Source organism: Cervus canadensis, chromosome 6, assembly GCF_019320065.1.
Source record: "Cervus canadensis isolate Bull #8, Minnesota chromosome 6, ASM1932006v1, whole genome shotgun sequence".
Lineage (NCBI taxonomy): Eukaryota > Metazoa > Chordata > Mammalia > Artiodactyla > Cervidae > Cervus > Cervus canadensis.
The window spans coordinates 78077629-78086505 of NC_057391.1; the positions used below are offsets into that span (position 1 = coordinate 78077629).

General features: G+C 41.6%; 1 long non-coding RNA gene across 1 annotated transcript; it reads left to right on the forward strand.

The window, feature by feature from the left end:
- Nucleotides 1-6196: 6196 nt before the first annotated feature.
- Nucleotides 6197-8273, forward strand: LOC122443996. The gene is made up of 3 exons (XR_006270170.1): nt 6197-6324; nt 6414-6492; nt 8065-8273. It is a non-coding gene; the product is annotated as an uncharacterized LOC122443996 (long non-coding RNA).
- Nucleotides 8274-8877: the final 604 nt, after the last annotated feature.

Genomic DNA, 8877 nt, shown 5'->3' on the forward strand with positions numbered 1-8877 from the left:
GAAGAATTTTTCTTTCTCAGTATGTGTAGCAAAAATTGGTCTGACCTGAATTTGCTAGCGCTTCATCTACTTATAAGCAAGGGCAGCTATCAGGCAGAGATTAGCATTGTGATACTGCATGCCTGTGAAGGGCTGGATTGCACTATGTAAACTCAGTTCAGTTCGGTCACTCAGTCATGTCCGACTCTTTGTGACCCCGTGGACTGCAGTGCGCCAGGTTTCCCTGTCCATCACCAGCTCCCGGAGCTTATCCAAACTCATGTCCATTGAGTCAGTGATGCCATCCAACCATCTCATCTTCTGTCGTCCCCTTCTCCTCCTGCCTTCAGTCTTTCCCAGCATCAGGGTCTTTTCTAATGAGTCAACTCTTCACATCAGGTAGCCAAAGTGTTGGAACTTCAGTTCCAGCATCAGTCCTTCCAATGAATATTTAGCTAAACTCCCTACATCTCTATACTCTGTAGCCTATTCTTTCCCCTTATTGTACTTGTTGTTATTCAGATTATACATTTATTAGTTTTTTCATTTGTTTGTTGTCTCTCTGTTATCTCACTTCGGTCTATGAAGGCCAAAGAATATGTCTCTCTACACTGTTGATCATGATACCAGACACAGGGTAGGTGCTCAATAATTATGTATTGAATGAAAGAATACTGCGGTGATCTGCTAGTAAGACAGCATTAGTGAAGTGGAGAGGATGTACATTCTGGAATAAGGAAAAACTGGGTTTGAATCTTGGTCTAGTTAAGAGTTGAGAGGTCTTGGCAAATTGCTTACTCTCTCAAAGCTGCAATTCCTTCCTCTATAATGTGGTGATTATAAAATTTACTCACTTGGTTATTAATATCTGAATCAGATACACTGTTAAGTGCCTGCAAGGACTGGGAACATGAAGAAAATGGACAAATAGCGTGATACGTGCTTCTGGTCTCATCTACCTATTGTTAGGGTTTGTTAAAGAATGTTTACAGCAAAGGAGGACTCATTTCAAGTGAGTAATGCTCGTTAAAACATTTTTTTTTTTCTTGAGGGAAAAACCAGGGGCTTAGCATATAATATAAAGGCCTTATCTTTTTGAGGGTTTTGGAAATTTCTTTTTAAAATAGTGATAGGTCACTGGGGTTTAGTACAATTTAGTGGATACACTGGAGTTTCCCAGGTGGCGCTAGTGGTAAAGAATCTGCCTGCTAATGGAGGAGCCACAGGAGAAACAGGTTCAATCTCTGGATTGGGAAGATCCCCTGGAGCAGGTGCATGGCAGCCCAGTCTAATATTCTTGCCTGGAGAATCCCATGGACCGAGGAGACTGGCGGGCTGCAGTCCATAGGGTGGCATAGAGTCGGACACAACTGAAGCAATTTAGCATGCATGCACAGTGGGTGTATTGGGTTGGCCAAAAAGTTTGTTTGAGTTTTTCCATAACATCTTACAAAAAGACCCAAATGAAATTTTTGGCCAATCCAATACTTTCAGCTGAGTCTGAAGCCATTAGCATCTGTGAGACAGGGTATCCTATGGAATTAGCATGGGATAAATGCAATAAAAATGTTCCCCAAAACATGTAAGCATACTTTTATCAATGATATTTAATGCATATTTAAATGCATTAGGAATATTTACCCTGTGGAGAATTCTCTTCTAAGAGTGGCTCTAATAGTCTTTTTAAAATCCAATTTTCTTTAAGTAATGCTAATATGGGAAAATCCATAGGCTGATAATGTCCTCTAGGCTGACTTTCCAAGTATTTCTCAATAAGGCCCCCTTTTTAAGGTGGCCTTTAAAAAAGTGATTGGTTCAAGCAACAGAGGCCTGAAACAATCAAACTGTGATATTCCCTTGGCCACAAAAGTTGACTTGTGGAGGGATCCAATCAGCTTGTATCTTGAGGCTTTTGCTGGGAATTCTGCAATATAAAGTTTTCTTTCCTGGATATGGAATGTGGGTGTATAATACATTCTAGCCAATGCAATATGAGGAAAGCCTTTTTTTTTTTTTTTTGCAGGGCTTCTGAAAAAGAAAACTTTTCTCTTATAAGGCAAATAGGGACAGAACATTTTGTCCTCTAGCTTTGGGGGTGTTCATATATGGACACAGGTGGCTCAGTGGTAAACAATCTGCCTGCCAGTGCAGGAGATGTGGGTTTAATCCCTGGGTCAGGAAGATCCCCTGGAGCAGGAAATGATATCTTATTAAGGTATTCTTGCCTGGAAAATTCCATGGACAGAGCAGCCTGGCAGGCTACAGTCCATGAGGTCACAGAAGAGTTGGACACAGCTTAGTGTCTAAACAACGACAACGGCGCTTGAGGTTGCTGCACTCATCCTTCTATTGTAATGTGTCAAGTCCGAGATGAGAATCAGCGTTCTAAGGAGAAAAGAATCTGGTTTTTGATGGCATTATTGATCTACTGGAAACCAGCCTGCCTCAGACGGCTTGCTGTACAGTTAAGATTAAATCCCTTTATTTTTCAAGCCATTTAGAGTTGAGTGTTCTGTTGCTTACATCAATGACTCAACTATAGAATATGAATAACCTATTTTCTCTTTGTAGATGTCTTTCTTTTTGTTTGAAGAGAAGGAGACTGTGGAAAAACATGAATAGCTCCACTTATTTTGTAGACAAAAAAATTACCAAAGGTTCTTTTGGCAACTATTTTCATATATTTCATATTTTTGAGTGACATCAAGTCTTATTAGGCCTAAAGAAAATATAAAACCTTTGTTTCCTGTTAGATGTGGAGATTTGGGTACCTCAAAGAGAACTTTGGGTATCTCTTGGGACGTTTTACTTTACTGGCACAGATGCAAAAAGTCTGAGTGCTCATGAACAATAGTTTTCTTTTGAGGTATGTTCCTCAGAGAGGAATAAAATTATTTGGAAATACAAGATTCAGACAGAGAAAAATCCTCTTCTTAGGGACAGGAAGAAAAGTTCTTGAAACTACAACTTCTGGCAAAGTCAATATAGTCAGAGAAATAGAAAGAATAGCTGTTGTTTCTGGACCATATTATGACAAAGGAAATAAATCAAATATATAAACTTATTTGCCTTTTGAAAGAAAAGGATTGTGTGGTATTCACTTAAAGGCAGATCAATCCCTCTCCCAGACTAAATGAGGAAGAGATTAATTGAAATCCTAATGAAACATAAAATTGGGCATTGGTGATATTGCCTGCAACCATTGTAGACTGACAAATAATGCAGCCGGTCTGTTTACCTTATTGGAATGAGCCCTGGGGAGGCCATAGATCTGACTCCTAATCTGAGAATCAAATCTTTACTCCTTATTTTCTGTTGGCAGGCTAATTTCCTTTCTCACTGGATAAATCAGGTACATTTCCAGCTTCCTTTGTTTCAACCTAGGGAAGATTTAATGACATTTGTCTATGCATGGGGAGGTTAAGTCCAACACTACGTTAAAAAGAACTGGGGTGCAGGAAACCTTGCCCTATTAACAGCGGTGCTCCCTTTAAAACAGCAGAAGGGGAATGATGCCTTTTGAATAAAGCCCATGTTTTCACCATCTTCTGCTCTCTACACCAGTCATCTTTACAGTTACATTGTTGAGCTCTATGCGGGCAAGACTCTTCTCTTGTGAACCTCCTTATCTCCCTCTTCCTGTCATAGTGCTCTGGATGTTGTAGATGTTTGATAAACCCTAGTTGGCTGATAATTGAGCCAACCTGTTCTCCAATCCACAATGTGAAGGGTTGGGTTCATTGCTCCTGAGCCTCTAAACAAAGATGGCTAGGGATTAACAGATTGTACTGATAGTGCCTGACATCCTGGGGTGAAAAAGAAGGTGGGTCTCCTACTTGGATGAGGACAGTTCCTGAGTGAGAAGTCTTCTGTCAGATAGTCATAGCAGCATCAGATAGTGAATCTAGAGGGCAATGAGTGGGAACAAGAGATGGAGCAGAGAATAGGAGGCCAGGAGCCAGAGGAGCAACTGAGCAAGTAGAGTTCACACTCTTCTCTTGAGACCCCTATTACCATTACCATGGAGGTCTGACTTCTGAACCTAGCAAGGGTGTCGTTGCCAATCCGTATATCAATACACAAAATGTTAATAAAGCTTCCTTTTATCCTAAAAAATTAGATAAGAAGATTAACTAAAACATCTACTATCATCTTCATGCACCACACCTTTTTACACATCCCACTTTGGAGATGGCTTGTCCACATGGATAAATAAGATAGACATAGTTTCTGCCCTCATAGGGGTTATAATCCACTGGGGAATATTAATAACAAAAAAATAACAAAACAAATCATTATAATAGTAATATAATACCCATATTCAAATACACACTTCCATATTTTATATAGAGTAATAAGTAAGTGAATATTAGCTGATAGTAACATTTTTGTATAGTTAGACAGATGACGATATTTCTCAGCTGCTGTAGCAGACAATTGGCTTCTGCTCCCCAGCCTCTATTCTCACTTTTTCTGGGAAGAACATCCTAGAGTTTTTTGTTAGGATAACATCTCCCCTTCCCCATGTCCTTAGTCTACCACCCCCTCCCCAGATCTAGGGGTGGGGAAATTATCCAGATCCCAACAATGTGATATTTTAATCCCTGACCAGAAAGCTTGTTTCAGAAGTAGTCATGAGATGCATGTAGGCTAGTCCAATCAGAAAATGTTCTGGGATTTTTTTTTTTTTTTGGAGTAACTTAGAAAGAGTAGTTCTCTTTTCTAGACTTGAAAGCAAATATGAAAGCTTAGGACTCCAGGCAGATATCTTCTCCACAAGAAGAATTATGAAAAGAGAATCAAGACAGAGAAAATGTAACATTCAAGAGGCAAAGGGAAAGAGACTGAGTTTTGATGGCATTTGAGCCCTGAATCCCTGAAGACTAGGTCTACTTCTATAACTTCCATTGATGTGGACCAATATATTCTTGATTTTTTTTTTTTTGCTTAATCCAGTTTGAGTTGGGCCTTCTCTCTCTTAACCAAAATTTTACACCAAATTTACTAATGTGCAGCTACTTTCAATGACTGCTAAGCTAACCTTGGTCTTATTTGAATGAAGCTCACCTTTTTAACATTCTAATTTTTTCCTGGATTTATACTTTAGCTAATATTTGTCTTTTATCTCTGAGTTTTAACAATGATAATGGCTTTTGAATATCATTATCCTTCCTGGCACCCTCCACTGTGATTTTAACTGCCTTAGCACAGTTTTTCCTCGGGCTGCTTTGGAATCATGAGATGCCCATTGAAAAGGCAGACACTGTGAAGGGTCTGACAATCTGCATTCTTAAAATGCTCCAAGGTGGATCCATTATGCACTAGCCTTTGAAAACTGAGTTCTAGTACTGGATCCTCATCTATAATTGCTTTCTGCTCTCCTCTCCAAACTCTTAGGTCACTCTTTCCCCTTGATCAATTTCTTTTCCCATCCACAGATAGAAAGTGAATGAGAAGCAGAAGAGCTACTTGGACTTCCAATGGGTCAGTGGGACCCTGCCCTTTCTCAGTTGTTCACATAACTGGGAAAAATTTCCTGGATGAACCATCTCAAAACTCAGCTCTTTGCCCTTTGGAAATCTGAACTTACGTTTCCTAACAAGTATACTGGTATCTTGTCTTCTGTATTTTTTTGCAGCTGTAGTTTTTGCAAGGGGCACAGAATTCCTAAAACTCAGCCCACATCAGAAATGGGAAAACATGTACATAAATAGAACCTAACAAGATATTTAAATTGTTCCATTTTCTTCCCCCTTCTATGAGAGGCAAAAGAGGTCTGAGGCTGAAACCGTTCTCTCTTCTGTAAAATGAGCCCACTTATCTTATGGACTTGTATGGCAGTACCATAACAGAGTCTTTAAACAAAAATATCCAGTGATTTCCTCAAATTTGATGGGACTGTTGATTTGGAAACATGAGGCTGAAGGAAAAGTTATGGGACAGTCATAGAAGCCAACTTTGAACTGGAAGTCTTTCCCATGACCTGTGCCCCCAAAATAGTAGCTCCCTGCCGGTGACCATCTGCAGCCCTGATCTGACCCTGCCCCAAACTTCTGGCATGTGGAAGCTGGCCCAGCTGTCACAGAGCAGGCAGATACATTTCCCACTGTTTACAGACTTCTCCTGGCCTTGTGCATATTCTCACAGTAATCACTGTTTAAAAACACCCAATAAAACTTAAGAATGTGCCAATAATAACTCCCTCATCACAGGCTGGGCTGAATTTGCAGCGCACCAGATGCTGAATGCTGCTCCTCCAGGAAAGGCCGAGCAGGGGGCTAGTGGTGGTCTCACCCTGGCCCCCAGGCCCATCTCACTCTCAACCACAGGCCTGGTCCACTTCAGGTCAGGGAGATGTGGGCGTGGGTGGAGTGGGTGAGGAAGGAAGTCTCACCTTGTACACCAACTCTTCTTAACCTTCCTTTGCCCTGCAGGTCCTGTTGCTCATCTCACCATCCCCGTCTCTCCACCTCTCACCCCCTACCACGGAAACAGATGCTTTAAAATCTTCATGTGAGTCCCCTCTCCCAATCCCGTAAATTCTCCCTTTCTGCCCTTCTTCCCTAAATCTCCTCTGCAAGTGAGTGCCCAAGACTTTGTCTGCAGTGAGATATTAAAAACATGTATTTTTCACTTATGGAGGAAAATGATATGTGAGCGCTACCATTTGAACTGAGAAATTGAGAGAGGCGATGTAAACCACATTTAGGAACACTTCCTTCAGAAGACCCAGGCAGAAGTCAGCACTTCTGTAAATTCAGGGACCACCTCCTTCCCCATGTATTGTATACAGAATGTTTCCTGTCAAAAGGACTAAGGTGAGGACAGCAAGGGATAGGAAACCAGGGAGTTCATGGGGGTGGGATTGAGGTAAAGGTCTAGTCAGATGGGGTGACACTTTTCTTTCTCTTGGGAAGGACCTCTGCAAGAGAGGAAGGCTTGGACCTGCCAGGGTGAACATTTCTATCTTTCAACAAGTATTGGTTTTCCCATACTGTGCCAGACAAGGTACTGGATGTGGCGGATACAAGGATGAGTAAAGAGATGTAGTTCCTGCCTTCACAGAGCTACTGTTGGGAGGGGTAATGCTAGTAATCAATTAATCATTAAATAAACATGAAGTTCATGAAGCTTCATGAATGCACATGAAGTGGCGGTTAAGTGCTACTAAGGAGAGTTCTGTTGGGCTAGGAGACGCAAGTTGAGAGAGGATTTGACCTCTTCTGAGGGGTCAGGGAAAGCCTTCCTAAGAAAGTGCTGACCTGATTGAGAGCTGAATGATGAATAAGAATAAGGTAGCTAAAGAAGAAAGGGCTGCAGTTGGGGCCCCAATGGGGGCTGACAGTCAGAAAGCACTGGAATAAGGACAGTGGATTGGAGTTAGGAGAGCATATGGGGTTGGGCTGAGCCTGGAGAGGTTCTTGGGCACCAGTTAGGGAGCATCTCTCTTGTAAACCATGTTGAAGATTCCTGTCTATCATATAAGCAATGAAAAGCCATTGAACCATTTTTATTGGTGGTGGTGGTGTTCGTGGTATTCATGGTCATGGCAGGGGATGTGTTCAGATTTTGTGTGGGAAAAGGTGGTTTGGTTACAATGTGATGGTTTGGAGGAGAGGGGATAGATTCAAGGTAGAAAGAAGAGGCAGTAGCCAAGGCAAGAGATGACAGTTAACTTGGGCTAAGTTGGTGACAGTAATGGGAAGAGAGATTAGAGGCAAAACCAACAGGGCTTGGTATGTGTGTGCCCTTATCACCTTCAAGCTTCCTTCAGTGTAGGTTTGACAGGAGCCTGAAGGTAGCTTGCCCGCTGGTACATGAGAGAGCAGGTCACAGCTAAATTAGATTTATCTGAACAAAAAGCTCTGGTGCTGGATCCCAAGGAGCACTTTCCAGCCCTCCTGCATCTTCAGCATGAGCAGGCACTGAAAATGAAGTGCTAGCGAAGGAAGCAGGCTCCTGGGTTATTTTTAGCAAGCTCTAGGAAATAGCCAACACTCTAATTTGAATCCTTCTCATTAAAATCCAGAGCCTCACCCCACATAGTTCTTGTTGCTAATGTCTGCAAACTTCTCTTTTTTCTAGATAATTGACAATAGGCCCCCATGGAAGTCTTCTCAGCATTTCTGCAAAAATTTAGGAAACATTAGGTTTGACACCATCATCATGTTTGCCAAGACAGCAAAAATCCCAGCCTGCAAAACTTGAAGTGTGATGAAGCGGAAGTACAAGGACAGCACAGAATGACTGATCATCTCAGGATGTTTCCAGTGTTGGCATTTTCCCTAGTCTTTGGAGCAGGAGCAGGAGGCAATGGTGGCTTTGGGGACATGCCATGGTGATGTAGGTAGGGTTTACTCCTCTTCCTTTTCTGCCTTTCCTCTCTGCCCTCAAGCAGTTCCTGGATTTTAAGTTATTTTTTCCCCCCAGATCTGTTTTTTATTAATTGATTTATTTTTTGTTTTTTTATTGAAGGATAATTGCTTTACAATATTGTGTTGGTTTCTGCCGTACATCATCCCCTCTTCACATCTCACTGACTTATTCTATGTAATTTCAACATGCGCGCATGACACGTTGCTTCAGTCATGTCCTTCTCTTTGTGATCCTATGGACTGTGACCCATCAGACGCCTCTGTCTATGGGGATTTCCCAGGCAAGAATACTGGAGTGGGTTGCCGTGCCCTTCTCCAGGGTGTCTTCCTGAACCAGAGATCAAATCTGCATCTCTCATGTCTCTTGAATTAACAGGTGGGATCTTTACCACTAACACCACCTGGGAATTAAAATATTGAATTTTAAAACTGCTTTTACTGTTGTTAAATAAAGGTATTAAAATAACTTTACTTTTTTTCAGTTCAGTTCAGTTCAGTCACTCAGTCGGGTCCAACTCTTTGC